This window comes from Emys orbicularis, chromosome 7, assembly GCF_028017835.1.
Source record: "Emys orbicularis isolate rEmyOrb1 chromosome 7, rEmyOrb1.hap1, whole genome shotgun sequence".
Classification (NCBI taxonomy): Eukaryota; Metazoa; Chordata; order Testudines; family Emydidae; genus Emys; species Emys orbicularis.
The window spans coordinates 97,471,539-97,479,413 of record NC_088689.1 but is presented as its reverse complement, the minus strand read 5'-3'; positions in this window follow the sequence as shown (position 1 = coordinate 97,479,413).

Here is a 7,875-nt window from a genome sequence, read left to right as displayed (position 1 = left end):
CATCCCTGGCTTGTGGGCCGTCCCCGCCCCTGTCCAGTGCAGGATCCTGCTATCTCCCTGGCTTTGGCATTCCCCAGCTGGGCTGGTACTACCCGCATATGGCATCCCCCCCTCACACACACACAGGTAGGATCCTGCCTCCCCAGTGGTGTTCCCCCTGCACCAGTTTAATCAGGGACACCCCACCCCCATTTCCTGCCTGGAAGCCAGTGGGGGCTGCAGGGCTGGTAACCCAGACGTGGCTCAGCGCGCTGGGGCCGGCTCACGGCCAAGCTGCCTGGGTGGCAGATTGCCCTAGTGGAATCCCAGTGCCAGGGAGAGGCTGCCAGGCAGAAACTCTGAACCTCATTGTTTGGGAGGAAATTGCGAAGCCCTCAGGAGCCATCTTGATCCTGCAGCCAGGGAGGCTGCTGCCAGGGGCAAGGTGTCCCCAGATTTGCCTAGAGCTCAGAGCTCTAGCAGGGAGCTGCCCCCTGTGGCTCACCCCTGCCAAGTTGAAGGAAGAGCCTGGGCTCTGGCAGCAGAATGTGCCCTGAACTCCCTCCCCTGCCTACCCAAGGTGGCTGCAGGCGAGAGGCAGGATTTGGTGGCCTGTACAGGGACACTCCCAATCCCCCCAGGGCAGAGCTAACATGGGGAGAGAATCCCACTCCCCGCCATGTCTGCTCCAGCACTGCCGGGGCTATGGGTGGGACTCTGGTGGAGTGTGGAACCCTGGGTACTTCCCACTGGGGTGAGTGTGGCATGGCCACTGTGTGTCAGGGGGTGGGGAAGCAGTGCTGGTCTGTGGTGCCCTGGCTGCTTCCCGAGGGACCCCCAGCTAGGGCATGTGCAGGTCCGGCTCCAGGCACCATCAAAGGAAGCAGGTGCTTGTCGCGGCCAATGGAAAGGGGCGGCACTTCCGGGTGTTCGGCGACAATTCGGCGGCGGGTCCATCACTCCCTTTTGGAGCGAAGGACCCGCCGCCGAATTGCCGCAGAAGAATGAAGCGGCGCGGTAGAGCTGCCGCCGAAGTGCCGCCGATCGCGGCTTTATCTTTTTTTTTGGCTTCGCTGCTTGGGGCGGCAAAAAAGCTGAAGCCGGCCCTAGGGATGTGACAGGCCCGTTGCCAGTGCCCTCCCCTGAGTTCTGGGCAAAGCCAGTGGCAGAGGCAGCAGAGAACAGAGCAGAGCTCACACCACCTCTCTGCTGCTCTCACCTGGCTGGGGAAGGTGCCCGATGGGGGCAGGTGCTGGCAGCACGTGGGACTGCAGGGCACAGCGCGTTCCCCAGAGCTGAGCTCTCCTCGCCCCCTAGCGCTGCAGGGGGAAGCCGGGCAGGGAAACCTGACACTTCCAAGGCTGGGCTGGGCCACCCCGCTTGGGTTTTGCACACGGTCCCATTGGTGTCTGGCCCAGCTTTGATGTAGGTCACATTACATGTAAACAGGGGGCTTGGATCCAGGCGGTGTGCTCAGGCCCATGGAGAAGGACCTGAGAACAAGAGGGAGTGAATTGCAAGGCAGAGCTGCTGGGGGCTCTACACTGAATAGAGACCAGGGAGCTTCAGGGCAGAGCTGTCATGGGGCGGGGTGGGGGCTGGGGGAGAGCTGTATACTGTATACAGCTGTATACTGAATAGAGACTGGGGAGCTCCAAGGCAGAGTTGGGGGGGGGGGACTCTATTACTGAATATAGATGGGGGAGTGGGGAGGCTGCAGGGCAGAACTGTTGTGGGAGGGGCTCTATACTGCACAGAGACCAGGGCGGAGTTGTTGTGGGAGGTGCTGCGGGGGGCTATAATAGATCATCTGAGGGTGGGGTTTGCATGGCAGTGGCATGTTGTCCCAGAAGGGTATGGGGAGCATGGCCCCCCCTCTCTGCTGCAGTGACTCTAACAACAGATGGTAAGTAAATGTCCTTTGTCTGTTAACCATGTGGACGGGCCCAGTACAGGGGTGCTGGAACAATTTATGCAGGGTGGGTGCTGAGAGCCATTGAACCAAACTGTAAATCCTGTATATAATGCATCACCCCCTGCACCCTTCAGCAGTTTGGACTCTTCACCAGTACAAAAGTTTGAAAACCACTGATATAGTGTATCCCCATTTTATCTTTATCCCTCAGTTCCAGCACCTATGGCCCAGTACCAGCAGAGCAGGTTTTCTCTCTCCCGGCTGGCCTGTCACACCTTTTCAGATGTTGCTTTGAGTCTTGAGTTCAACTCAGGGGCCACCCTTGACCCCAGTGCTCCAGTCACAGCCACTGCCGTGAGGAGCCTGCACACATGGGTCTCTTGAGAGAGCCGCCATCTTGCCAAGGGAGAGTCTGACCTCTACCAACAGCGCATTACACCAAACCCAGCACTAAGCCCCCAGGCTTGGACCCTCCCCACACTGCCTGCATCCTCAAATCTCCTCTGGGCTGCAGTGCTAAGGGGACTCTGGCCAGCTGCCTGCAGGGAGCTCTGCACAGGGACAGTCATGAACTGGGGGCAGATTGTGGCTGCAGAAGTCTGGCCCAGCACTTTAGGAATATGCCGGTGTTGGCTCCTCACCCTTAAACCCGCCAAAAAAGCCCTCATTGGATGCCTCAGAGAGCCAGTTAAGGCTTTGAGGGAAGGAATGGGCTGGCCCCATATGAGCCACCTATTGTTGGTAGGTCCCCCATTGGCTCACAGTGTCGTCCTCCCTCAACCACTGCGCTTCTAATATCTGCACCTCCCAATGGTGACCTCTTTGCTGTCTTTCTGGTGTCATCCCATTGTTTTCTTGAGCTCTCACCATCTGCCTCCTGGCTATAGCTCTTTCCTTGTTCTTATATGTGGAACGACTTGAGGCACAAGGACAATTTTTTCCTCATGGCAAAATTTTCTGTGGGAATTTTTGAGGTTTCACCCTCGCCCCTAATTTTTCTTCTTTTGGCTCAAAGGTTTTGGATTTAAAAATGAAACATTCTCAACATACTTTCTGCCAAAACCCAAATGAGCCAAACCCCAGTTTTCCGTCGTAACCAAGCTGCGATAGGAAATGTTGCCCAGGTTTGTGTAGCGCCCCCTGAAGCTTGTAGGAAGTTTTGTACGAAGATACAAAGATCCCTAGGAATCTGCAGGTATTTTTGTCACACACACGTTTGGCCTAAAGAAAATGAAGGCACAAGATGGAAACAAGATTGTCTTCTAAACTGAACAATGAAAAGGGGAGCAAAATTAGAGGGGTGAAAGGAAGAGGATGGGGACAATGTATGAGGCCTTGGAGGCAAAAGAAGAGTGGATGGTCCTTAGAAGAGTGGATGGAGTGAAACAGACCCTGCCACAATACAAATAGCAATACTAACTCCAAGCACCTCTGTCTCTCTCCCTCCCCAGCCTCCTATCACAAGGGCGGGTGGGGTGCCATGAAGGGCCAATTTCCCTTCCCCTGGGCGTGGAGTCTGCCCCTTGCCCGTGGCTGCTCTCAGCCCTGCTCCACCCTCTTTGGGGATATTAATGGCAAGGAGGCTCCTTGGACCTGGGGTGGCTGCAGGAGAACACCTGAGCTGCAGGCCAGAACCCACAGGGCAGATCTGGCACTTTCCAATCCAGTTAAAGAAACAGGCTGGCCACACACAGGAGCCTGGTGTGCAGGGGGCCTGGCTCCTATCAGCAGTGCCTTAGATTGGAGGTGAAGGGGGTGCCCTGGCCCCTGCTAGGTGAGAGCAGCGAGCAAGGCCGCACTGAGCTTGGGAGTGGAGTTGGCGGAAGTGACACCGCTCTCACTCCTGATTAAGTGCGTGAAAGAGGAATTGGCTTCCCCATTGAACCCACCCGTGCTGGGGGACTGGATCTTGAGGTCTCCAGGGCTTTCCCACACCTTTGGGATGAGGGGATTGGGGATCCTGGTCTCCATGGCTCCCCCAGACCCTGGGGTGAGAGGATCCTGGTCTCCATGGCTCCCCACTCCGTGCCAATCCTTGCAGCAATCACCCTCTCCTAGGGCCAAGGGGAGTTGTAGATTCAAGTGCATGGAGTAGCTGAGAGGCTCCCAGAACCACAGAGGCCACCTGGCTGTACCTGGGGGTTACTGGGGGCCCACTGTGGTCTGCGCAGCTCCTGACCACTGGTATTCCTGCAGTGTACTAGGGGACAGGGTTTGTCTGGAAGGCGTCATGCAGAATAGCCTGCTGCTCCCTCCTGGTGCTCATGCTGTGCCCATTTCCACCATAATGAGGCCCCAGTGGGATGGGTCTGGAAGTGCTCAGGACTGAGGCGCAGTTGAGCGCCAGGTCTCTGTAGAGACAGGACTGCTCAGACAGTCCTGGGCATGCAGGAGATGGGGCAGCAGCCTGCTGGGTTGTAGCTTTTAAGACTCTTAGAGGGAAGGAATCCAGCTGGGAGAGGAGGGTTTGTGTCAGCGCCAAGTCTGCAGGAGGCGTCGCTCTGCCTTTACCCCTAATTACTGAGCCAAACACACCCTGTCTCTGGGTAGAAAGCTCTGGGCTCTGGGTAGAGAGACACACAATCTCCCCCACCCTCTGGAGTTTCCTCGCTCAGGTCAGACACGCCCTGGGTTGTGGGCTCTTGTCTCAGCAGCTGGTGCTTCCCAAGCACCAGGGAGGACATGGGAATCCCTCCCCAGCGAGAGCCAACCCCAGCCAGGCTGTGCTTGCGCTTTCTGGGCCCACCCTGTCTATAGCCCGAGCTCTTTGTTTTACCAACAATCTCTATGGTTAAGAAGCACCTTTGCCAGGGAGTTATGACCCAACAGAGCTGCCTGCTGTGAATCCGTCCCTGCCCCACCCCCTCTTTCTGTTTGCCCCGGCCTGCTGGCATCAGGCCACAGGGTGCGATTCCCTGTGAAATGCCCTTGTTCTTTCCAGAGAAAGGAAGTGCTGCCAGCCTGCCAGGAGGAGGGAAGCGTCATTTTCGGTAGGCTCTCTCCGGTTTGTTGCCAAGGTGTGAAAGCTTCCAATTAAACCAAGTGGCCTTGGCAGGGAGCTCCCTGGCAGACAGAGCCCTCTGGAGAGACAGGGAGAGATGAGACACTCTTTGGGTCAGGGGCTGTCCTTTTGCTCTGTGTTTATACAGCGCCTAGCACTATGGGCTCCTGATCTGACTGGGGCACTACTGTTAATACATATAACAACAGAGGGCCCCTGGGGAAGCCAGGCCCTTGGGAAGCAGGTTCTATGGGACAGTGCATGAGCCAGCCCTGGGGGTGCGATAGGCATCACTGCAGTGGGTGCGGCCTGTAGCCCAGGCCTGCATGCCGCCATCTGAGCCAGACTTCCAGGGTCTGTCTCAAGTGGCTCAAATGCCTCCCCATGTCACGGGACAAACAATGCAGGCGCAGCAGCGCATAGCGGCATCAGACATGAGAGGGGCCAGGAGCAGGCGTCTCTGTGACAGCTCTGGTAACGCCTGCTGGAGAGGGGGAATGTTCTGCAGGTTTCTCTTGACTAGGAGAAAAGGCGCATTGTTAGCGGACATGTCCTGCAGCTTAAGTGCAGCAGGCAAGGCCACATGCTAGTTGGCTGAGTTGAAGCCAAGGAGGTTGGGTCTCCCCCTCTATGGAGTGGGTTCCCCCCCCCCCCGCCTTGTTGGGATGGCGCAGGCAGGGCTGTCTGGTTTTTCATAGAGAGGGGTTAGGAAGGGCCCAGCTCACGCAGAGCTCTGCAGTGTTCCAGCCCCTGAGAGGGGAGGTGCAGGCCCAGCTGTTTTTCCCTATTGCACCATCCTGCACTGCTAGGGAGAAGCTTTATCTCCCTAATCCTGCTCTGGGTTGCTCAACACGCACAAGGGTTGCACGTTGCTCCCCTCCACCCCCGCCAAGTCCCAGCCCCTTTCATTAAATGCTGGGGGGGGGGGGTGCTCCTGCCAGCTCTGCTTGTGGCTCTGAACCTGGGGTGCCATCTGGGCTTGCATGCCTTACACCCCAAAGTTCTCCCTGACCTTCTCTGTGGATCAGGTGTCTTTGAGGCTGGGACAGGGGCTTGGGGAGGAGGTACTGCACCTGCTTTGGTTATCAGCCCTACCCATGACACTGTCCCAATTCCCTGCACCCCCACCCCGCATCATCTCAGATACAGTCCCCCTCAGACCTAGTCCCCCAAGCAAGATGGCCATCTGGGTAACAAAAAAGTGGCACTGGCGAACTCTGGGTAAGCGGAAATGAGGTGCTGGGTCTGGGCAGAGCCCAGAGAGATTCATGCTGGGGCCCCGGAGGAGGCATGCTGGGGCCAAGCAAGACCTATTGGGATTCTGGGTAGCAGGGAATGAGGCACTGGGGCTGAGTGGGCCATAGGGTGACCAGATAGCAAGTATGAAAAAATCAGGACAGAGTGTGGAGGGTAATAGGCACCTGTATAAGAAAAATCCCCAAATATCGGGACTGTCTCTATAAAATCGGGACATCTGGTCATCCTACTCACCCAGTACATCTGTGATTGTCTCACACGCACTGGGGATGGGGAGTTCAACAACCATACATCAGACCAAAGAAAACACATTTGGCCCCCAAAATCTTTATTTATTTATTTAGTTTTAAAATTCTTATGATATTTTGGGGTCCCACTCCTGACTTTAGTTTTTTTGCGGTTGGTGATACTGAACAGGGAAGGTGGTGGGCTGGGTAGGGTCCTGGGGGATTATGGGTAACTGAGAGTGGCAGTGGCGTGGTGATGGCGGGCAGGACCCCAGGGGGTTCTGGGTAACAGGGAATGGGGCTGGGCAGGACATCAGCAGATTTTGGTTAACAGGGAGTGTTTACTGAGGGCACTGGGCTTTTGGTGCTGAGTTTGCTTTGCATCCAGACACCTCCCCAGGCCAAGAGAATTCTGTGACTGGCAGGGATGCCCATTTCCTGGGTTTCAGCTGGAGAGGAGGGGTCTGTAAATCAGAGCGTGTGAGGCTTTGGCTACTGTACCCACCAGTCCTCTGCACCCTGAGAGCTCCCCCTGTCCGTGCTGGGACAGCAAGGGGGGACAGAGGCCTGTCCCAGTGTAGGACCCCTAGGAGACACCCTGTGCTGCTCCTCTGCCCCACATTAGCTTGTACTTGCTGCTCGGGTTGGGGAGCTTGTGCTTGGCTGGTTAGCCCTTTACCCCTCCGCTCATGAGTGCTCTTCAGGGACAGCTCTGTAGCTTCTGCAGGGGATGGAGGCATTTGTGGTGAGCCCAGATACCCAGATGGATGGGTTCCCAGGCTACACCAGCTCAGCACAGGCAGGATTTAGCCCAGAGTCCCCACCCCAGTATAGTCCCTCCCCCATTCGGCTCACCGGGCGTCAGGAATCTCAGGCAGAGCCATGCAGGAGCAGTGCATGTGTGCGTTCGTGCATTGGGTAACGAGGGCACTGGCCAGGCTGTGGGAGGCAGCACCAAACACCAAGCAGCTCCCATGGGATTCTGGCTCCCTGGGAAGTTGGACTGGGGGCTATTCCCCCACACGCGGTGCAGGTATGACCTCCCTGCTCACCTTAATGACAGACTGGAATAAGTCTCTCCACCCACACAGAGGCCCCACCAAGTCTCATTCCACATGAGCTTACCCCACAGGTTCTTGATGGTGTTTATCAAGGATGCAGATGCAGCAGCAAAGAGACGCCAGGCACCTGCCAGAGGACGAGGCTTTGGGTGGTTGCAGCAAACTGTCAGCGCTGAGTCGTGCTAGGGTGTTAGTTGTAAGGGGAGAGGCAGATGGCTCCATAGATGGGTATAGAGAGCCCTGGTCTGGGTGCCATGGAGCCTTCTCTCAGTGCCTCAACAGCTGGAGGGGAACCTGGCTTCTGAGGGTGGGGGCTGTTTCCTCTTTCTGGCATAAAGCTGGAGTCTGCAGTAGGATCCCCCCACCCCCAGTGTGTCTTAGGGTGAGCTTGTCCTTGTCCTCTTGCTGCTGTTTTTTGTGGGGACAATTCATGGA